Below are 24053 nucleotides of genomic sequence, written 5' to 3' on the forward strand. Positions count from 1 at the left end.
AGCTGCCATTGAATCGTATTGGCGGGGGCATCCCCTTAGTGCGGAGGCAGTGCACCAGCTGGGGAGGGGATGTAGCAGCTGGTGTGTGACCTGGACATGCATGCATGCATGTAGGAGGTATGAGGATGGTACATCAACATTAGGGTTTGAACACTATTACATTAAGCAGACAGTATAAAAGATTTCCATTTATCATAATGAATAAAAGCTGTTTTACTATTGTATGCTTAACGTTCTACTGTGACTCCTAACTTGCACACAATTGTAAGCATTCATAGGTTGTTTACTAGGTCGATGTGTATTCGGTACTCCTTATCAAATTACAGTGTGTTTTCGGATGGTGGTGCCACCTTCTCACAGCTCGCTGTAACTTTACAGAGTACATAAATAAAGCTCCTACACTTAGTAAATACCTTTTTGAATACTGAATAATGGGTGCAAGTTAGGGGTTGCACACTGTAACATTAAGAATAGACATATCATGGACTTGACCCTGTCAGGGGGGATAGGGACCGACCACAACCCTGGCGTAGGAGGCCTACCAGGGTGTTTGCAAGAGTCAGTCCTGCCCCAAAGGTGGGGTGAGGGAGTTGGGAGGGCCCCAGTCTCGGCCCCTCTCCCACCTCGTGTGCTTTGTTACAGGTGAAAGGTATCATATTCTATCATCCAATGCCTTATGTACCCCATTCTGGCTAGTGTACTCCTTTTTCTTTTATTTGACCGCAAATCCCGATCCCAGAAACTCCTGCAGAAAAAGAAGACGCAAATGACACACAAGCAAAAACTGTAGTGGGCCGAGCACCTTATGTGAAGCCGGAGAGGAACAGCTTACCACAGTCTGGAAACACAGATATCTCACCACAGGGATACGAAGACCAGCTGCTAGAGGAACCATTAAACAATCACAGACTATTAATGGCACCATTCTATCAAAGGTGGTGGAGCTTAGGGGATCTTTTAAAGCTTTAGTTACAATTAACCCAGCCCCTGGGGAAAATAAAGACAGAAATTGGTCCTTAGCGTAAGGTGAGCAATGGAGAGGGAAGGAGGAGGCAGCGGCAAGGGAAGAGCCCTGTGAAAGAGGAATCAGGGAAACCGTGTGGGTTGTTCAGGTGCGGTCCGGTGGAGAAGAGGCAGACAAAGACAGCAGGTGGAAGAAGGACTAACCCCCCCCCACCCCAAAAGCAATTGTATTATTTATGGTTCACACAAAAAAAGCCACTACATGCTAAGAACATTTCCAACACATACAAAGAAAAACAAGAAAAATAAACAGTTCAAGTGGTGAACTTTCCCCTCCTAAACCCCTCCCTTCACCAACTCCCTCTCCTGCCCTCCACCCAACACTCCCCATCCTGCAGAGTTGAATCAAGTATGACATATATTTTTGAAATATGCTACTGACCGGAAAGCACCCCAAGCTCAGTGAACAGTGTTAACCGAACTGAAGCTCCCAACAGCACATCACTGCTCTCTTTTGCTTTTCCTGCTTGTTCCCACTAACTCGCCCCCCCCCCTTTTCAGATCCACCAGATCACCAGGGGACCACTCCGGTGGTGATAGTGCACAGTGTAAATATCCTTTAACATTAACATATAAATGAAAAAAAGGAATTATGCCACCAGACGTCCATGCTCAAAAGGTTTCAGCGAAGGGAGCCGGAGCGGCTCATGGATCTCCTGTTCACAGGGGCTCATGTGTGGCAAATAGTAGTTTCAAAGTGTCAAACAGGATCATCGCTCTGGGCCTACGGGGGCAGGTATTGTATATAAACTCAGAAGTCATAAATGGGGAAATAAATCCCCCATTTTGAGTTATAGGCCTCACTCTCATCCCTTAAGTCTGCAGAGATCTTTTCCATTGCCAGAATAGACCCCAGTCTGGTCCACCAGAGGTTAATGTGGGGAGTGTCTTTGTTTTTCCAGTTGCCTACTATCACCATCTTTGCAGTCTGAAGTAGTATCGTTATTATCCTACCCTCAATGAAGTATAAGGGGTAGCAGGTTTTGTCCGGGATGCCTATGAGTAACAAGCCTGGATCATATGTAAAAGAGCATTTGATTCTAGAGACATAGGCAAGTACTTCAATACAAAATGGTTTGACCTTTGGGCAATCCCACTATACATGCAACATTGTTCCTCTATTCCCACAGTCCCTCTAGCAGGTACCATCACTGGTCGGGTTATAATGCTGCAAACTATCTGGTGTTAAGTACCATCTTGATAATACTTTAAAGGCTGCTTCTTTTAGTGGAACTCTGGATGCTGCTTTTTTAGTTCTCCTCCAAATCCCTTTCCACTCCTTGTCAGAGATTGGCCTCTACAGGGCTCCCTCCCACATACTCATATATGCCCATCTCCTCTTCCCCGCTCATGTCAAGCAGGAGGCTGTAAATAGTAGAGATGACCCCTCTGGTGGTATTAGCCTCAGTTACACATTTTTTGAATGGGCGTAGTTCCCTGGTAGCGGATTCTCTGACCTTCTTGCCCATCACCCAGTGGCGCAATTGTAAATACTGGAATCAATTGCATAAATTCATACTCCTGCTTGCATTCCGCGAAGGATTTAATCAACCCCTTGTTAAACATGTCATCTATGCATCAGCCTTTGTTTTCCCATCCCATGAATGAACCTCCCTGCATGCCTGGTGTAAAATGTGGGTTGTCGTATATTGGTGTAAACGGCAATGGGAAAGTAGTTGGATTCCCCCGCATGATCCATGCATCTATTGCCTTTTGGTTGCCAGAGCACGCTACATGGGGGATACCAGCAACTGTGGTGTCCATAGCACACCATTGCTTTTTGGGATCCGTTTGGCACCATTCGTTCACTATCTGCAACTGTGCCACCTGATAATATGCCAGGAAGTCTTAAGTAGAGAACTCGCCAACCTTCCTCTCTTCGCCTTCCAAATGAATGACGTAGCAGTGCTCTGTAGCTCTAAGAGCATCTGCCTAGGGATAGTCACTGGGAGGGCCTGGGAGAAATATGAGGCGCGGCAGTACATTCATTTTCAGGACATTTATCCGTCCAAACCAGGGGAAGGTGCCTTTATTCCATCTCCGCAAGTCAGCCTTTATTTGCTCTACTAGAATAGGGTGATTTATAGTATACAGCCTACCTAGGTCAGACGTGAGTCGGACTCCCAGGTACTTAATACTATCCCTCGCCCAACAAAATGGCAGGTCTGTCTTAAGCGTATTACACACCGGGGGCGGAGAGGGGGCGTGGTTAAATTTAAGATCTCTGACTTGTCGAGGTTAGCCTTAATCCCTGATGCCTGTCCATAAGTGGCAAGTTCCTCTTGCATCGCCAGCATGGAGCAGAGAGGATCGCGCAGCGAGAGAATTACATCCTCTGCTAACAGCAATTTTATACTCTGTCCCTCCAAAGTATATTCGTCGGATGTCTGCCCATGCCCTCACCCTCTGTGCAAACCGCTCTATTACCATCGCAAAGAGGAGGGGGAAGACAAGGGGTAGCCTTGCCTGGTTCCCTTACCTAGCGTGAACGGGTGGAAAGGACTCTGTTAGTTTTAATTTGCACTGTGGGCCTATTGTATATGGCCTCTATCCACCTGATTCAATTTGGACACAACCCCATTCCCCCCATCACCTCCTTAAGAAAAGCCCAACTAGACCCTATCAAAGGCTTTTTCTGTGTCTGTAGGGTCTGGTCCTTTTTAAATCTAGTCATTTTAACAATTGGGTGGATCAGCTTCTGAATATTGTCAAATGTTTGTTGTCCCGCAAGAAGCCTGTTTGGTCAGAATGGATCAGGCCAGGAAGTGCTCTCTCTAACCTCAATGCCAAGATTTTGGAAAAAATCTTCTCGTCCGTATTCAAAAGAGAAATGGGGCGGTAGGACCCATGTTTTTCCGGGTCTTTACATGGCCTATGGATCACTGCAATGATGGCCTGATTCATTTTGTCTGATGTGGCACCCGAGGTCCAGAAGGACTTATAAAGGTTAGTTAGTGGCTTAACGAATAACCCCAAGAATATTTCATAAAAAAGGTTTGTCGGACCATCTCGCCCTGGGGCCTTGTTGGGCTTCAATGTCTTCATTGCTCAGATAACCTCTTCAGCAGTTATGGTGTGGTTCAGTTCTTGCCTTTGTTGCCGTCTAATCCGCCTCAGCGATGCCGCTGCTATATACTCTCTGGCGGCGTATTCCGCAACCATTGTGGCATATAGCTTCTCATAGAAAGATCGGAAGGCCTCTGCAATGCCATCTGCTTCATATTTATATTCTCCCCTTGAGTCTTTTAGCACTCTAATCTGACCCTTGAGCTTCATGGCCTTCAGTGCACTAGCTAGTCATTTATTGGACTTGTTTGGCCCGCTCGTAAAATTCACTTGTCAGGTTCAACAGAGATTGTTCAGCCCTATTGACCTCCACCGTGTTAAACTGTCCCCTCATGGTAATACGTTTCCTCCAAGTTTGTATTGAACCAATAGCCATGTATTTTTGCTCTACTACTGAGATCTAATAGCCGTTCTTTCTCGTCTCTCTTCAACTTTGCTAAGTGGGTACCCATGGCCAGAAATGTGCCTTTTAGAACGGTCTTAAGGTCATCCCAGTTGTTATTGTATGATGCATCTTCCGGGGTATTGTGTACAAAGTACTCAGTGATTTGTTTCTCCATCTCCTCCTTGACAATAGCATGCCTCAGTAGATGCTGCGGTAGTGACCACATGCGTTCAGTAGCCCTTGCCTGTGGAAGGTCAAGTCTGAGCAACACCGGGGCGTGATCAGACACTGTGATATGCCCAATAGCCACTTCTGGGACATATCTGCATAACCCACTGGCAAGCAGGATGTAGTCTATCCTTGTATAGGTCCTATGGACATGTGAGAAATACAAAAGTCCTTTTCATCCCAGTGACAGTCCTGCCACACATCTATGACTCCCAACCGCTCAAGTTTACACTTCAACTTTGCCTGGGCCTGGACTCCCAGAGCCTGTGAACCCTGTGAGTGATCTAGGCGCATGTCCATCAACATATTGAAATCACCCCCTATGATGAGGTCCCCTCTTGTAAACTAGGCAATGTCCTGGTTTAGGCCGAGCATGAAGTTTACCTGGTCAATGTTCGGGGCATATACCAAGGCTATAGTTGGGTGACGCTGACCCAATCTACAATTAATCAAGAGATATCTACCCCCACCGTCTGAAAGGGAGGCCCCCATTTCCAGCCCCAGCCCATTTTTTACAAATAATAGCTAACTCTGCCTTCTTTGTCTTGGACGAAGCAAAGCGCTGAAGGCTATAGCCTCTATAACACTGGTGTTTCCAGTCGGCTTGCAACAGATGTGTTTCCTGAATAAGGGCTCGGTCTGCCTCCAGGTCGTTCAAGAGATGTAAAAAGCACACTCTCTTAACTGGGGAATTCAATCCCCTAAAATTCAAAGAGACAACTTGCAGCATTTATGCGTGACCCTCAAGAGCCCAAACCGCTCCGTCTAGGGATTGTGAACAGCCCCTGCCTTGACAAAATTGCCTGGTGACATGACTTTTGGTGATTCGAATCCTGCCCCTCCTCCCATCCCCCGGCCCTAACTCCCCCAACTATAAACCAAACCATTGTTAACAGGATTATGGGTCTGCGCTTTCTTCTAGGGACTCTACTGCCTGGACCTCTCACTACCGGAGAACTGCTGACGGCCCCAAAGCAGGACCACTATGCATTGCAAACTCCTTGCTGGCTCCATTACTAATCTCCTTTCGAAGCACCTATGTGTGCGGTCAGATTCACTTAGTTTCACTCACTGACTCCCTTAGGACGCATGACCAAATAATTCTGGGGTTGCATCCGCTCCCATTATCGCAGTGTTGTCAGGCAAGTTGAGTGATTAGCTTTTTTGGATCTAGGGCCTTTCTTTTTCCAGGAAAGGCCCTCCACTGCAGCATTATGACCTGGCCCACCATCTAGTCGCTGTTCCAAAACTTCCAATCTAAGAATTGAACAACTCTCCTCTTGCACAAACGACGCAGACGGCATAGCAGGGTGAACATCTCTTGTAGCATCGCTTCCACCCCTTTGCGCTCTACTCCCTCCTGCAGAAACCTTAGCCTAATGTTGTGTCTTCCCAAACTATTTTCAAGGTCCTCCCATTTATTGTACAGCTGTGCAACCCTTTGTCACAGCCCTTCCACTTTTGTGGTATTCTTGGGGATTTGCGTTATTTCAGTCAGAGATTGCTCTATTTCCTTTACCCTATCTCCTAGGAAGTCCATCTCTTTCTGAAGCCCTATTTCGACTCCCCCATCTCCCTGGTTAAGTTATCTTGCAGTTTCTGCAGACATGCCGCCAAGTCCTCTTTGGTGAAGGACACCGACTTGCCTGCTGCATTGCGTTCATCTCGGGAGTCAGATGTAGCCGCCATGTTACTGGAGTCGTCAGACACAGTCCCCATCATAGAACCGGTAAATGCTGCCCTTCTGTTGTTTTCGTAGTGGTTTTGCTGACTTTCTTATCAGTAGCATCCTGCAAGACTCACGCCATATGTCCAAGAGGGCTTGCCACACAGACTCTCACCAAAGCCATCTGCCAGAGGCAGCTCTCCTTGCTCTCCTCCTCCTCAACTCACGGGGTAACAAGCCGCAGAATTGCTGGCCACATTGCTGACTGGCAAGACCCTTCAGTGGGGGAGTTTACTCCTGGGAAGTCCATGGAACCTGGATCTCGCCGCGATCAGCACTCCCCTGACGTCCTAGGCAAGGCGCTCATATGAACGGAATGCAGCTCCTGATCCAAAACAGGAATTAACAGTATGGGAGGTAGTCAGAAGGTGCACCACATGGTCATGGTGAATTTAGTGGCTCCCCCCTCTGCCCCAGACAGTCACCGCTATGGAGCCCGAATCCGGCCTGCCAAATCACGGCGCCGTTCACTTTTGTGCCGCTCGCTGGAACACACGTGCCGGCTCGGGTCTCGCGTTTCCATCAGACACTTTACAGAGGGCTATCCCGACAGCCAAGGGACCAGGTAGCCACAAGGGACCAATACAAGGTTCGGGGACAGCGCGGCCTCAGTCCCGCATGGCGGGTGCGAATTTAGGAGCCCTACCTCCATGGCCCCCACTCCGGGACACATGAGTCGGCACGCAGCTGTCAGAGCAGGAAAACCGGGCTGCCGCTGACTATTGCAGGTCCGGAGCCTGGATGGAGCCTCTCGGGTCATATCTGCACAACAGACACCTGCTCCTGGGTCGAAAGCATCGAGAGCCTCACAGCAGTGCGGCCAGCCCATTCGCCATCTTGGCTCCTCCCCCGCAAGGACTTTTTTACTGAGCATGGTGAAGACTGTGGTGAGGATTGGGGAGCACCGGAGACCCAAAGTGATAGCCACGGCAGGCAGAAACACAATGCGGTTGTGTTTGAAAACGCTGCGGCTTTTCTTTCTGAGTTTCTCAGGCTCTTCTGAGCCTGAGAAACTTAGAAAGAAAAACCGCAGCGTTTTCAAACACAACCGCATTGTGTTTCTGCCTAAATCTGCTTTCCCCTTTGGGGCTTTAGGGCTCCCCACAGGGAGCCCTAGAGCCCCAAATGGGAGCAGATTTAGGTAGAAACGCTGCAGCATTTAGCATTTCCCATTTGGGGCTCTCGGGGCCCCCCGTGGGGAGCCCGAGAGCCCCAAATGGGAAATCAGATTTAGGCAGAAACACTGCGGCATGTAAACACAACTGCGTTGTTTCTGCCTGCCTTGGCTTTCACTTTGGGTCTCCGGTGCTCCCAGGGAGCACCGGAGACCCAAAGTGATAGCCACGGCAGGCAGAAACACAACGTGGTTGTGTTTGAAAACGCTGCGGTTTTTCTTTCTGAGTTTCTCAGGCTCCTCCGAGCCGGAGGAGCCTGAGAAACTTAGAAAGAAAAACCGCAGCGTTTTCAAACACAATAACGTTGTATTTATGTTTGCGGTCGCTTCAAAAGCGATCGCAAACATAAATACAACGTTTTTAAAGCTGCGGTTTTATTTCTAAGTTTTCCGGGCTCCTCCAGCCCGGAAAACTTAGAAAAAAAAACGCAGCTAGTGCTTATTTAAAAAAAAAAATAGCACTTACCGAGATGCAGCTGCAGCTTTTCTGCCTGTAGTCTCCGTTCCGCGTCCTCCGAGTCCCGGCACCAATGAAGGAAAAGCCACTCAGTGGTAGCTTTTGTTTACTACAGCTGGCTGGCTTTTCCTTCATTAGTGGCGCAAAAGCCAAAGCGAGCACAGCGGCGGGCATCCATTTCACAAAATGGATGCCCCCATGTGCTATCTTTGAGCTTGAATTGCTCAAAATTTTACATAGGGACTTCGAAAAAAAAAAATGCCAATCGTTTTTTTTTTATATTGCCTATCTTTTTTTGAAATACAATTTTTTGGGCGAACCATTCCTTTAAGGACGTTTTTGGGCCACCCTCTTTTGAGGATTCTACACTAACCCTAGAGAAAAGGCTAAATCAACTGACAAGAAAAGGAAGCCAAAACTCTCTTAAACATGGGTTGCTTGATCAGAGCAACAAGGCTCAGCTCTCGTTTACAGGTAGTAGGTCGCACAGAGGTACAATTAGTCCACACACATAAAACCACAAAATACACTACACTGATATACTAAAAAATGTATATTTTAATAAAGTCACACATATAAAGCTATCAGATGAAATAAGTACTTAAGTCATAAAACCTTCTATTAAAAAGATACCAAGTATTCTTAAAAACAGGAATGCCTATACAAGAACTCGCCTTACCCAATGTCTATATGTGGGCCCTTTGCCAATGCCAAGCACCCAACATAAAATACCAGGGAATGGGGAGAACCAGGATACCATACAACCCAACAAGTAGGAAAGTACTGTGACGAATCAGCGTTATGCGCCCACCCCAACCCTGAAGGGGGAGCCACCCACTTTGAGGCTAGGGAGATGATCCGGCTCCACAAGACCCTCTTTAGGGGTCCGGGCTAGTGGGACCTCACGGGAAGTGTCTCCCCATTAGGGAACAAGGACTCCTGTTCCTGTGAGTAACCCCCTGGATCAACCACACTATAAGCATATGTGGGGCTGCCTACTGGGAAGAAGAATGCAACATCCTTATATGTGACTTTAGGCAATGCTGAAGCGAAACCATCAGCAAACTTAAAAGTAGATGTCCCTTTAAGTGTCTTGCACTTAACTGAGACTAGTAGTAGAGGAGAGGAGGACACAGAGTATTGGACACATGGGAAGTCCCCTGACGGATTGTACCAAGAAGGGGTGGAGTCGAGACTAGCCGCAGAGTCTGTGACTTTCAAACAGGCGAGGATCGCCAAAGCGAGACGCTAGGAGACCAGCGAGCAAGGCAACGGGGAAACCGCTGTCTGAGAGAGAAGAGGTGTGCAGGACCTGGTAGTGGCGTGAACACGGGCCAACTGTGGGGGGCAAAGTGCCTGCACAACTACGCCAAGACCATTGCTGCTAGGAGCAAGCAAAAACTCCCCCTCGTCCCCGATGTAAGAAAGCAGTCGCCCCTTGGCGAAGCCCAAATCAGAACACCACTAAAAGCCAAGCGGGACGAAATAGAGTACCAAGCAGAATACTTGGGCGAGTGCATAGCCCTGCAAGGTTCCCATGCTCCCATGAAGGTACCAGGGAACACAGGAAAAGCAGGAGACAACGGGTGAAGGAACACATGACGAGTACAACTCATCACAATCATGAAGACGAGTCAAGAGGAATGCAGTTGATGAATTACAAATGCGAAAGGTGTCTAGAGTCAGTAACCAGCAACCATGTGAGGGGAATAACGTGCATGAAGAGTGTAACTCGTCCTAGTCCCACAGAAGAGACACAAGGACTACAGTTGTTTAACTGGCAATGTGCAGTGCTCATAGACCGAAAACCAAATAAACCCAAGCGGTAATAGAGAGAGAATGAAGACTAATACCCTGGGAGGAAGTGATACGTTCTCATAAGCTAAGAGCGGAAGACTGGAGAAAACACGCCCCAAAGCCGTGTCTTTAGAAATATGGTATCATAGTACCAAGGGAGTACGAGAATAGAAGCGAAAGCAATAAAGAACGATCCCAGCAGAGCCACATTATACAAGGGAAGAAAATCCCACATAATCTAATCAAGGGTGAATTGAGAGACTATAAAACAAGAGATAAGAGTTTGTAAAAGTGTGTAAAGACTCATTGGCCACAACATATCCTTAAAGAAATCACACAATCCAGGAGTGTTGTCCAAGAATTGAAAGAGCTCATGGAGGAGATATCCAGGCTTCATTGAAGAAGATTATTTCGAGGGGATTGGGTCCTCCGGCGTATTCCATATCTATGACAGTAATCACTGCAGCTGTGCTGAGGTGATTACTGTCATAGATATGGAATATGTCGTCGGACCATCCCATCGAAAGAACGTTACCAGGTAAGAGAGTAACTTGTTCAATAAGAGGAAACAGGTAAAACTGAGACATTTCATCCATAGACTGTTTAAGAAATCACTAACCCAAGAGAATAAGGATCTTCTCGTGGATGAGTCAAGGTTGTTTACCTTAGTGGTGGGGTCAGGTACAGTTAGGTTTAGTTAGGTTTGGATCAAAGACATTTTTATTTTAGGACTTACTGACAAGCACCCTTAGTTTTAGAAAGGTAGGGTGAATCCTTTAGAGATGAGGAAAGTTAGGACTTGTGTCATGCATGCTGGACGTGGTTCTACCTCTTACGCTCATACAACAACTAGACCGTTCTATTCCAAATGGCGGTTGTTCGATTCATTGCCGGGAAAGCGACATCTGCACTTTTCACGTCGCTAAATTCACGTGGATTCTGCTTCGTCACGTGATCTACGGCATTACGTATATAAGTAGTGTGGAAACTTCACTCGCTGCTTCTGATCAAATCATTTGTCGTTGTGTAGCTGAACCTCCGATCTGCATCCTTGCAGTTTTCCTCAGCTGCTTCTTGGGCCTTCTATAGCGTGTTTTCCTCCACACGCTAATTCCTGGAGCTGTTTGTTCGCGTGTAATTCCACACGCGCATGTTGTTTTCAAACGCGGCTGTCCTGGGCTGCGTGTATCCTGTCAGCGTGCAAATCCACACGCGCACGCTGTCTTCAAGCGCGGCTGGCCTGGACTGCGTGAATCCTGTTCGCGTGTACTTCCACACGCACACGTTGTCTTCAAGCGCGGCTGGCCTGGGCTGCGTGAATCCTGTTCGCGTGCAATTCCACAAGCGCACGCTTTCTTCAAGCGTGGCTGGCCTGGACTATGCTGTCTTCAAGCACGGCTGGCCTGGGCTGCGTGAATCCTGTTCGCGTGCAATTCCACAAGCGCACGCTGTCTTCAAGCGCGGCTGGCCTGGACTGCGTGAATCTTGTTCGCGTGCAAATCTACAAGCGCACGCTGTCTTCAAGCGCGGCTGGCCTGGGCTGCGTGAATCCTGTTCGCGTGCAATTCCACAAGCGCACGCTGTCTTCAAGCGCGGCTGGCCTGGACTGCGTGAATCTTGTTCGCGTGCAAATATACAAGCGCACGCTGTCTTCAAGCGCGGCTTGCCTGGGCTGCGTGGACCCTGTTCACGTGCAATTCCACACGCGCACACTATTTTCTACGCGGCTGTTCAGAACCGCGTGTACTTTGTTTATTCCACAAAAGGGCGCTATTTCCGACTCCTGCATCTGTGATACTAACAGGTGGATTTATTCATTTCTATACTTTTCTCTACGTGGGAAGGAAGCTTTTCAAGGACTGTTGGAAGGTGACAGTGAACAGTACTTTGGACGCTATCCTGTGGTGCAGCAACCCGGTATCTAGCGTGAGCCTCGTGCCGTTCGGGATAAGTCTCCCTTACTAATCTTCCCTTCCTTGTCGTTTGTTCCAATTCCGGATTTTCCTCAAGAGACTTCTGCTGGATTCTTCTACACCAGTCATAAGGTCAGTGTGTGAATCAATGCCAAATACTGTTCTATCATAGAGAGTCGATTTGGGGCAGTTTCTTATGATACTTTATTTTGTTCTAGGCTGACTTCCTATACTTTACCCACGCCCTTTCCAGTGATCCATCTCTCTGCCTGTTTCATCAGTCAGAGAGTCGTATCATTTGGAAGGTCTAAACTTGACTTCACAACTATCAAATCGTGTGAACAGGGATCCGGAAGACCCTACCATCTGTATCCTTTTGAGTACCGTATCCTTTTCAGTCAATACCTTGGTGCTTTATGACATTATGTATATAATTTAATTAAAAACCACTAAAATGCCCTTAAAGTGTTAAGCTCCTTCTTCCGACTCGCCACAGAACCCAGTAGTCTGCATAACTAAGTGCAGTTTCCTAAAGACCCATGCCACACCTCGTACACGTGAAAGGACCAAGACCAAGTGGCCAGCATCTAACACACGTGCCAGGGTATGGCATTGAAAAGGCAAACACAATTTGATCTGGAGGAAAAATATATTTACAATCCCCAAGGCCAGAAGCACAATTCCCCATCCATTTAGACCTCTATAGTATTAATAATACCCAGTTGGCCAGAACAATAAATTAAGGACTCAAAGTGGATGGAACCACAGTAAAATGTAGCCAAAGGTTCCAAGACTCAAGGAACATCTCAGCAGTACACTTCTAATGGATGTATACTTTCACAAATTCCTCAACTTAGATATATTCTGCAGCAGGTGCAAAACTTTGGAAATTCTTTCAACACCAGGGGGCGCCATGTGGCTTCAGTGTGGAGAGCCCCACAATTCTCTTTGGTATCATGACCAGACGTGACATCAACATAAATAGTCGGCACGCCTCGTGACCTCAGTTCCTTTTATCCACATGCTCATCACGCAATGATCAGACCACTTCATACCTCAGAAATACTCTGTTTTTCTGAAATACTCCCAAATTCTGTTAAAATGTCGATGCCAAAGCCCTCACGCTTTACGCGTTGTGTGGATTCCAGTGCTAAAATGTCGATCACCGATCCTCACAAGATATGCTTGTGGTGTCTTGCCGCTGATCATGAATCGGCCCACTGCGCCTCATGCCAATCCATGACGCCGAAGGCCTTGAAGGAGGCACGTTCAAAATTGATTCTGATAAAATCTTCCTCCAAGTTTCCGAGTACTACGCCCTCATTGATGCATCCATCTGAAGAAAAAGATGTTGAGTCGAGCGATCGATTTTTGGAGAAATCAAAAAGAAAGTCATGAAAACATGAGGTAGCATTCCTGGAGAGACGCCCATCACTCAACTTCTTCATCTTCGACGATGAAAAAGACGCCTGTCTTCGTAATCCTCGCCGGAAAGACAGGTAAGATTCCCATCAAAATCCACTTCAACTGAGAAATGGGAACAGTTCAGTCAAAAATGCTTGGAAGTTTTCAAAAAAGCTGCCCCATCGACTTCCTCTTTGGAGTCGAAGGTGAAAAAAGGTTTAGAGCCCACCACCCATACTAAAGCCAGCAGGCACTCTAGTAAGAGCTGACCCAGCATGCCGAAAGGCCAGAGTATAAAGCCTCAAAAATCACTTAAGACCCCCATCCTCGCCGACAGTCGTGTCGGTATGGATGCCCTTCGACACCGACCTGACACCTTCTTTGATCAGCGTCAACTCGAACACCCTTCAGTGCCGCGAAACGTATAGAGGCGCAGGAAGGACTTCATCTTGCTTTGAGAGAATTCTCGACGATAAGGGGGAGGAAATAACTTTTTGGCTAGAACCCATGAAGCTAACTAATCCTAATCCTCCTGAGAAACATTTCTCCCAGGATGCCAGGATTGGAAATGTAGCTGCAGACTCCAGGAGGCAAGTCTTGACACTTAACCTGACATTGATCTGTGCCAGCAGGACCCCCATGCTCATCCTAAAGCAGCATACAGGTCAGTCATGGGTAAGGTGACTGATGCTCTGAGGTGGGGACTTCCACCCAAAATTGTGACCGAGTAAGATTTAACAGATATTCCCGACAAGGGCCCAGTAAGACAACCAGTTTTGCCCTTCCATGCAGCACTAAAAGACCCACTTATAGAGGTGAATGAATGGAGGCAATGTGTCCGGCTCTACAATTGAGCTTGGACACCTCAGACTGTCTAGTCAGACCGATGGGCACCATTTCGTTGTTAAGACGCTTTTCCTTGTTAGGAATATCTGTATTTGCGCCAGATACACCAACCAGGGTGCTGCATATGCCTTTTGATGGGCATAATCTCTTTGGCCCAAAAGCCGATGGCAGCCTTGAGAAACTGCAATCTTCCAAGGCTGCAGCAAAGTCTCTGAGGCATCATGTAATAATGTCCCCTTATTAAAAAATAGTTTTACGGGGGGCGTGGCCAGCCATCGGTTGCCTCCTCAGTGAGCTCCGAGTCTTCTGTCCCTTCCCGAGGCCCCAAAACCCCCTAAAAAGTTTAACTCGATCTAAGAAACAGCTCTGCGGGCATCGGAAGAACGTGGGAGCGGATGGTGTAACTTGAGCGAACACCGAAGCCCATATGATGGAGTAATTTGCAGTAAAGTGAAGAGCCCAATGGTCTCAGACAAAATGGTGGTCGGGATTATGAGATTTCCCGTGGAATCTACGAGCGCGGTCGCTGCCCTCAGATAAGGACATGAATGTAGGGTGAATTCTGCCAGGCGAGCTCCCAAAGGTGCGGAGGGCACCGGTCTTGAAATTGCCATGACCAGAACGAAGGACTCCAGTGCTGGACCCGAAGCAGAGGTGCCGCACCGAAAGATCCTCCCCATCCTCCAAACCCTGCGGATCGTCTCCTTACGGTCGGATCCAGAGGAGCGGCCCCGATGGGGGAGCTGGTAAGGAGGCTATGGGGTGGCAGAGGCTGGTGGGGAGTAAGCTGCAGCCGTGCTACCTGAGACGCACTGAGCGGCCGCCTGCCATCCCACCATGGAGCTAAGCCCTTTCAGAAGCTCAGGGCGGGCAAAGAAGAGCGCAGACACTGGCAAGATACACAGCGGCCTGAGCAGTATGGTGCTTCAGAGAGGACCCGAGGCACTGGCTGATGCCGGATGTATACAGAAATAGAGACATCATAGAGTGAAGCTTCCTCTGGTCACCCATACCATGTGGATCGCCTCCCTCCTATCGGGTCTGAGGGAGCGGTCCCAACCGGGGAGCATGCGGGGAGACGGGGAGGGGTGGCAGAGTATAGCGTAGGAGAGGACGGTGGCCGCGCTGCCCAGGAAACACTCGGGGGCAGCCCCGTAATCCTGGCATGGAGCTTAACCGCTCCATACAATGCAGTGCGGGAAAGAGGGCCATAGGCACTGGCATGAAACACAGTGGCCAGAGTGGGTCTACACTCCGGTGGAGACCCGAAGCAGTGGTTGCTGCCTGTAGTACACAGTGGCAGTTGGGTGGCAGCGCAACACGGGGCATGCATCTGCCGTCCTTTGATGTGCCGGTGAGGGGGAGAAGAAAGTAAAATGCTGGCTGTGCACCCGATTAGCGCACAGAAGTGGGCATATGCAGGCACCCAGAGGAAGGCTGCTACGGCTGAACCCAAGTTGCTGCACGATGTTTAAAGGGCATCGCCATAGTCTTCGGGAACACATCAGCAGGCGAAGTGCAATATCCGGGCGATCAGCTGGACTGCAATGATCCACTGCCTCTTGGTAATGGGACTTGAAAGAAAAGCAACCATCATATGAGGCAGAAAAGAACCAGGCGGTCTATTCTCAAGCAGCTAAACATGGGCAGGAACATGTGGCAGGGGCTGTAATAGGGGGAAAGGAGCAAACCGCCCCACTGCACAACACCAGGGGGCAAATAACCCAGAAAATAGACTTGGACAAAGCCCCCCAAAAAAGTGGGCGGAAGGGGAAGCTGGGTGGATCCATCGGGATTACACCAAAAAGTGATGAATAAACCCCATACTGCAGTGCGACCACAACATTGATAAGGAGCTATACCTGGATCTGAAAAGGACTGCCCTGGGTGGTGGGCAGTGGTGAAAACCGTCCAGGGGGCAATATTGGCAAACATCAACTTTCGCTCAGGAAATCTAATCCGGGACGGCAAACAAGAATACCTCTGTACATCAAATATTGAACAATATGTCCAAACAAGCAACGAAAGCAAAAGGCTAGGGCTCCGGCGACATCAAGGCCCTGATGCAGACCGCAGAAAATCAGAAACGCAATCAATTGCAAGCAATGGCCCAGGTACATACCGCTCCCCCGGAGGGGTCAGGAGACTTTGAAGACCCGCCTATCCGAATATCGGATTTGCTTGCAATGTTACAAGAACTTAAGAAAGACATTAAAGACAGTGCAACTAACCTAGCCAAATCTATCTCTGACCTCAACAAAGGGGTCCCGGCGGTCGAAAAAAGGATCGACGAGGTTTAAAGAGTGGTAACGGAACAAGGCCATGAACACGACATATTGGCTAACAGAGTACACAAACTTGAACAGCAAATGGGACGTGTTCAGAATAAACAGGAAGATGCCGAAAACAGATCCAGATGAAATAACATTCGGATCCGCAGAATCCCAAAGTCGATAATGGACTCTGATCTACAACAATATGTGATAGACCTGTTTCGACACATCCTGGATACGGGAGAGAATAAAGAAATCATACTAGACCGGATGCACAGGATCTACTCTGCATATCAACTCAATAATAACCTAACTCCCGATGTACTAACCCGGATACATCTGTTTCAACTGAAGGAGGACATCATGCGGGCTGCTTGGAAGAAGCAACCTATAAGCTTCCGATCCACACCAATTCAGCTGTTTCAAGATCTAGCCCAAACTACACTCATTAGGAGAAAACGGTTGAGGGTTGTCACAGTCTGGTTGAGATCCAGGGATGTGCGGTACCGATGGGGATATCCGACATGCCTTTGCTATGAATGGAAAGGCCAGAGGTTCACTGTTTCAAAGGACGAAGACATGACTGAGCTAATGCAGGAGGAGGAAGGAGGCGATACCACCAATAAGGAGGGAGCCTTGCCCGAAATAAAGCGAAGGAAGATGGACCTGGAAGAGACCACTGGAGACTAGGACGACCTCGCCCATGTGGGCGCAATAAAGAATCCAAACCCACAGACCCCACCTGAACAACTGCACGGAGGACCAGGACAAGCTCATCAGAATTGGAAAAAGGGGCTCGAAAATGATGGGGTGGGAGAGGTCTAATTCTGGAGCGCAACCTCAGGCTATGTTGGGCACATGAAATAATCATAATGGCCATTGGGTAAAGGAAAAGGAGGTGGTTGGGGGGGGGATCGGATCCCAAATTTCCCGGGTGAATAATGGTCCCGGTGATTCACTGTGGCAACACCACGGTGAGGGTGCTATGGGGAAGTTCAAGTTTAAGAGTTGGGGGTGTGTTACGTTCTTTGGGGTGAAGAAATACACGGCACAAACACAATATCTAAAAGAGTGAACGGGTTGGAGTGTGTCGAGTGGGGCAAGAAGCTAAGGTACAGTAATGACTGATTTAACATTTGTTTCATTAAATGTCCAGGGGCTCAATTCCCCAGTCAAGCGGAAATCTATTATAAATAGGTTGAGGGATATGCATGCTTCGGTGGTATGGATCCAGGAAACACATCTACTCCCAGAAGATGAACATAGGTTGAACACAGAGCCTTCCCTGTGCAATATCTAGCCTCTAGAGGGACTAAGAAACAGGGAGTGGGTATCTTATTGGCAAAGGATATCAGTTTTGAGAAACAATTTCTAAAGAAGGACCCGGAAGGCCGCCATCTGATATTAGGGGGGAAACTGATGGGCCCACTGGTTACGTTGATCTCAATTTATACCCCTAATCAGAAACAGGACCACTTCTTATTGAGTCTACTGCCCAAAATTGCACAATGGGGAATAGGACAAATTTGATTGAAGGTGACTTTAACGGGCTGATGGACGCCACAATGGACAAAACACTCCCAGCCACCCCCAATAATCACATATTTAGACAAGCCCTAGCTCAATTTTTAAGGAATTACACCTATTAGAAACATGGTGTTTTTTCAATCCACAAGATAGGGCATATACCCACTATTCAGCGGTACACAAAGGTTATTCCCGCATTGATATGGTGCTCATTTCAGATACGATGGTCCCACAAGTCACGTGCCTAGAAATTGGAGTGCAGTGCCTATCAGACCACGCTCTGGTCCTCTTGAAGCTAGAACCAAGCCACCCACCCACGGCAGCAACCCCACAAACCATGGCGACTAAACGAGATAACACTGAAAGATCTACCTAGAAGAGTAGGCATAGAGCAGGCCTACAGAACTAATTCCGGGAAAATGTGACACCAGGTTGACTGGTCGACCATCTGGGATGCCAGCAAAGCGGTGGTAAGGGGGGAATTTATCGCGCAGACATCAAATTATATTAAGAGTCATGAGAGGGTGCGGCGGAACACGGAAGCCAATGTAACAAAAGCTGAGGCGGAACATAAAGATAGAGGCTCACAGAAAGCATGGCGCGAATTAAAAAGGGTCAGGGTGGTCTTAGAAACTCACTTAGCGGACAAAGCAGCACGTCTTCTTGTGCAAACGAAACAATTTTACTATATAAACGGGGGTAAGGCCAACCAATTCCTTGCTGCTAAATTGAGACAACAGAAGCTCTGGAATCGTATAGTTCAGCTCCGAAATGGGGATGGGGACCTGGTGAGGGGGGAGAAGGAAATAGAGGAGGCCTTGCTCTCATACTACACCAATAATCTGAAGGGGAACATTTGGAGGGGGAGGCACAGATAGCATTTCTGAACCAGGTGGCTCTGCCGCAAATTAACGACTCAGACAGGCAAATACTAGAGGCTCCCATAACGGAGGAAAAATTGGGGGTGGCGATAAGTGCATTAAAAGGACACAAAACCCCAGGCCCAGATGGGCTAAGCAATGCATACTACAAAACATTTAAGACCACCTTAATAGGCCCCCTAACAAACTTGTTTAACTCCATTAGGGACACGGGCGAGTCTCCGGAGACATGAGCCTGGCGACTACAGTGCTATTGTTATTGTTGAAACCAGATAGGGACCCAATGGACCGTGCGAGTTATCGCCCTATCTCCTTATTAAACAGGGATGCAAAAATCTACTCCATGGTCCTGGCCCGGAGGTCGGCAGTGGTTCTCCCGGAGATTATTCACTCAGATCAGGCGGGCTTTGTGAAGGGGCGGCACACCCACGACAATATCCGTAGGGCCATAGACACGATAGACTGGGGACGAAGGACGGGGCAGAGGTTCTCGGTAGTAGCACTGGATGTCTCCAGAGCTTTTGATAGCTTACACTGGGGATTTCTGCAGCTAACCTTGGAAAGATTCGGGTGTGGACCGACCTTCACCCGCATGGTAATGGCCAACTTTGCACATCCATCCACACGGTTAATGATCAATGGGCGACTCACAGAGAGTATTCCTATTCAGAAGGGCACGAGGCAGGGGGTGTCCACTGTCACCTCTGATCTTTGCCATGGCTATGGAGCCATTTGCATATAGGGCCCGTAACGATCCGAGAATTCAGGCAGTGGAAACAGGTGCTGGGGAACCTCAGAAGGTGGCACTTTATGCAGATGATGTTCTCATGTTTCTGAAGGACACCGCAAACTCCCTGCCGACGGCCATAACACTTTTAGAGGATTTCGCGAAGGTCTCAGGATTTCATATCAACTACCCCAAGTCCAAAGCTCTTAACATCACGGAAAGGGCAGAACAAATTTCAGAGTGGGAGAACCAATACCCTCTGAAGTGGGAACATAAGTCGGTAAAATACCTAAGAATACAACTGACCCCCAGATATGACAAACTATATGGAGCTAATATCCCGGACCTTCTGAAATCATTGGTAAGGGACTTAAAACGCTGGGAGTTGCAGGATTTGTCTTGGTTGGCACGGATTGTAGCGGTTAAAATGACCCTATTCCCTAAGTTTTTGTACTTAGTAGGAGCCCTCCCAATACGTATCCCAGGCCCAGCCATCCAAAAATTACAGAAGGAAGTGATGACCTTTATCTGGGGGTGGGGGGAGAGAAACCGAGAATTCCCAAAAAAGTACTATTTAGACCACAAGCCCTGGGGGGTCTAGGGGTTCCAGAATTTCGTAGGTATCTATGGGCAGCACAGATAGCACCGATGCTACAATGGTCATCTGGGAAGATCAAAATCGATGGGCAATACCAGAAAGTGAAGCAACTAAAACACCCCTGGGGAACCTAGGCTTCCTTGCCACACGACAGAGGCAAAGGAGATACATTGCTAGAATCAACTAAGGCTACACTATGGTATTGGGATAAAGCACTGAGGAGCAGGAAGATAAAAGTGGGGGGAGGACCTCTCCCACCGGTTGCCTATAACCCAGACTTCACCCCAGGGATACAAGCCAATTTTTGGGTACACTGGGGGGGGGGGGGGCAGAGAACGAACCATGGTATTGAAAGACCTTCATGCAGAGGGGGTACCCTTCACATTTGAAGGGTATAAGGCCAAGTTTGATATGCCGGAGCATGAGCGATTTCACTATATCCATCTCAGACATTGGGTTTCAAACACAAAGGTCGGGGAAGGGGCAACTAGGGGCCCAATAGGGTTGGAACTAACGGTACAAGAGGGCCACCCTGACAAAGGGATATCTAAACTGTATCTGCTAATGGGGGTGATGGACCCTGAAGACAACCTCTCATATATGCAGAGATGGGAGACCGATGTGGGGAGACCAATCTCAGGGGAAACTTGGGGCTGCATTTGGCATAGAGCTGCTAAGAGCTCTAAATGTGCCTCAATCAAGGAGGCGGCATACAAACTTTGCCTACGATGGTACATGACACCCGTACGCATGCATTCCATTAACCCGAAATACCCTGCATCTTGCTGGAGAAACTGTGGGCAACCTGGGGGATCTAATCCACATGTGGTGGTCCTTCCCACTGGCAGAGATCTACTGGAAGGAGATCTTAAGTCATATCAAAGAAATAACAGGGGGGAAGCTTCCCTTTGACCCTCCTCTTGTGCTCCTGGGAGAGGCAGTCGAGGGATGCTATGCGAACTCAGGGCCCACGGCTACACGTATCACCCATATGCTGAGTGCAGCCAGAATCACTGTGGCGCAGGCATGGAAGACTAATCACAGACCAGTAGTAGCCATGTGGTGGGTTAGACTGTGGGGAGTAATGGCCATGGAAAAGGTGACGGCAATAGCCCATGGCTCCTAAAATATCTGAACGCTTGGCTGCCATTACATGAGTTTACAGACGATAAAGAAGAGATGTACTTCATACCTAGGCTGCTCCGTGCAATTTCTGTTCTCTGATAAGGCAAACTTTGAGCTGGAAGAGCGTCCCAAACAAGAACAGTGCAATTCTTTACCCAAATGTTGGGGGGGGGGGGGGGTTACGTTCAGGGTGGATGTGGGGGATGGGGGAAAGTTTGGCAATTACTATATACGAGCAAAAAGAACTGAACTCCTACAATGGAGGGGAAAAGGGCTGGCATGGGCGAAACTGTTGTTTGTTGTTTATTATTCACTGATGCACACATGTTTATGATATATGCTCTTGAAAATTAAATAAAGTTGGTAAAAAAATATAGTTTTACAAAATGTCACAGAGAAAAAAGCATCTCTCACACACATTTTTATTCGCCACAGAAACAAGTTTATTCATAACATTAACACTCGCGACTAGTCTTTTATTCCCCACAGAAACAAGTTTTATTTTTATTGCCACTTTACTTCAAAACAACAACTTTCCTTGTCTTGACAAACGGAATGAAAATAGCAACTGTCTGGCCAGCTCATTGAACGGCAAACAACCTTATTTTTCAACGGTCTGGAAGCTGACTGAACGGCTAACAAACCTATTTTTCCATGGGGACTTTGGACGAAAACAACAGAAATGGTCCTCGTTTTGCCAAATGGAATGAACTTATCCACTCTCTAGACCATTTATTGGATAGTTTCAAAACCAAACTATCTTAGGTGAAGATTGTATCAAAAGAAGTGTTTTGAATATTCTTTCGGGTTCTCTGAGGCACGTTGAAGGCGGCTGAGAGACGAACATCAAGAGTGGAAGCCTTGTTTTCGGTAAGTTTGTATTATAAATATGACAAGGCAAGCTCGCCTTTAAAAGCAAATAGCCTCTTGTTCTGTGCCAAGCTTGCTGTTCTTAACATTCTTACCTTTAACTCCTGTTGAGATAATTAATTGACACAGCAGCCGATTTCTTTCACGGTTGGCTACTCTTGCTCTGACAGGTTTCCTTGAACTCGAGATGCGTTTCGCTTGCAGATTTCCTACTAATGGACAAGCTGCACTCTGACTGTTTTTAATTTCGCTTTCACTGCTTATAAACAGTACATTTTCGCATTGAATGATGTAAAACTATCATTTAAAAGGATAACCGTTTTTTATAACTAAACGACATTATCACGGCCAAATCACAGCAATTGTTTTTTAATAGCAACATTATCTCAGGGACATTTTTACATGGAACCATCCCTGAGTGCAGCAATTCGCCAACAGACAGCACAGTCGTCCTCATCCTAGAAAAATAAACCTTTTTGTTATTATGGATTATTCAGTCCAAGGGAGAGAGGCCAATCTGCCACAAGTTAAAGGAGATTCCACAGGCCTACAAGAGGTAGACGTGGGGAGACTAATCAGTCCTCATCCACTGCTTCTGTCCCACCAGGCTCAGCAGCAGCACCAAAACCTTCCTCATCACTCCTCAAACCTCTCTCCAGTGTGAGGAATGGCAAAACATTACTTCTGATGCAGGAATCGGGGAGATAGTCTTGCAAGGGAACTGCCTTCCATTCATCAGAACCCATTTGTCTCCAAACCTTTTGCCTATCATCTTACCACCAGTCTCTAATTACCCTGATCTGCTCTGCCAAATAGTATGCCCGCACATCTGGTCCTCCCAACCCTCCCCTGTTTCTCGGCATGTCCATTACCTGTCTTGTCACTCAGGGTTTTTTATTGTTCCAAATAAATCTCCCTGTGTGTCTTTGGACAGCTTGGAAGAAAGATATAGGTACTTTCGTTGGTAGTGTCATGAAGTAATATAAGATTTTCGGGATATTGTCAATTTTTACTACATTAATCCTTCCTATCCATTATATCTGCAGTGGGCTCCATTCTTGTAGCATTTGTCTGATCTAACCCAGTAGGGGGGTGTAGTTTGCTGTGGATAGTGATTCAATGTCTTTAGTGATGTTGACCCCTAGGTATTTTATTGCCTTGCCTGCCCAGCTGTATTGAAAGAGACTTTTAAGCTCCTGGTCTCTCCCCTCCCCTCTGGTATCGTCGAGTTCAGGGCCTCCGATTTATGGTTGTTCATTTTTAACCATGCTACTGCCCCAAAAATTGGCCATTTCCCTGTCCAAGGCCCTAATATGATATGCTATGATAGGTTATTTATAACTTGCTTAATACCCAGAGGTTTATAAGCGCGGACCCGGGGATCGAACCTGTGGTGCTCCGTGTCGTCTTACTTCCAAGGCGAGCATGTTGCCACTGAGCTATCCTCCCGAGACCTTTCAGGGTCTGTGAGCGTTAACAGCAGATTGTCCGCAAAAGCGGCTACTTTATGAGTCTTTCCTCCAAACGGGATACGTACTATGTTTGCCGTTTCCCCAATTGTGGCCAAGAGTGGTCCCAAATGAATCGTGCATAACAATGGGGATAGAGGACACCTCTGCTTTGTTCCTCTTGTTACCTTGATTGGACCTGATAGTTGTTTGTTAAGCGGAGCTTGGGGTCAGAATAGTTTGCTTTTATCATTGAGAGTATTCTAGCCCCAAACCCCATTTTCTGCATGGTGGCAAACAATAATTGACACTGCACTTTATCGAACGCTTTCTCAGCGTCTAATGCTATGAAGAGGAACGGAACATCCTTAATATTAGCATTTTTTATTAAATGTGCTATTCTTCTGGTATTATCTCCTGTCTGTCTACCCTGTATAAACCCTGACTGATCCGTATCAATGAGTGTTGGAAGGAGATGGTCCATCCGAGCTGTCAGTATTTTCGTATAGATCTTTCTATCTATATTAATTAGAGCAATTGGCCTGTAAGATTTATAGCATGCCGTGTCTTTTCCTGGTTTCGGAA

At 47.5% G+C, this 24053-nt stretch overlaps 1 protein-coding gene across 7 annotated transcripts in view; it reads left to right on the forward strand.

Annotated features, from left to right (window-relative positions):
* IMPACT (impact RWD domain protein) overlaps positions 1-24053 on the forward strand; it is a 624075-nt gene that overhangs the window by 345811 nt on the left and 254211 nt on the right. The gene's annotated exons all lie outside the window — the stretch shown is intronic.

Source organism: Ambystoma mexicanum, chromosome 5q, assembly GCF_040938575.1.
Source record: "Ambystoma mexicanum isolate Mex_15411 chromosome 5q, UKY_AmexF1_1, whole genome shotgun sequence".
NCBI lineage: Eukaryota > Metazoa > Chordata > Amphibia > Caudata > Ambystomatidae > Ambystoma > Ambystoma mexicanum.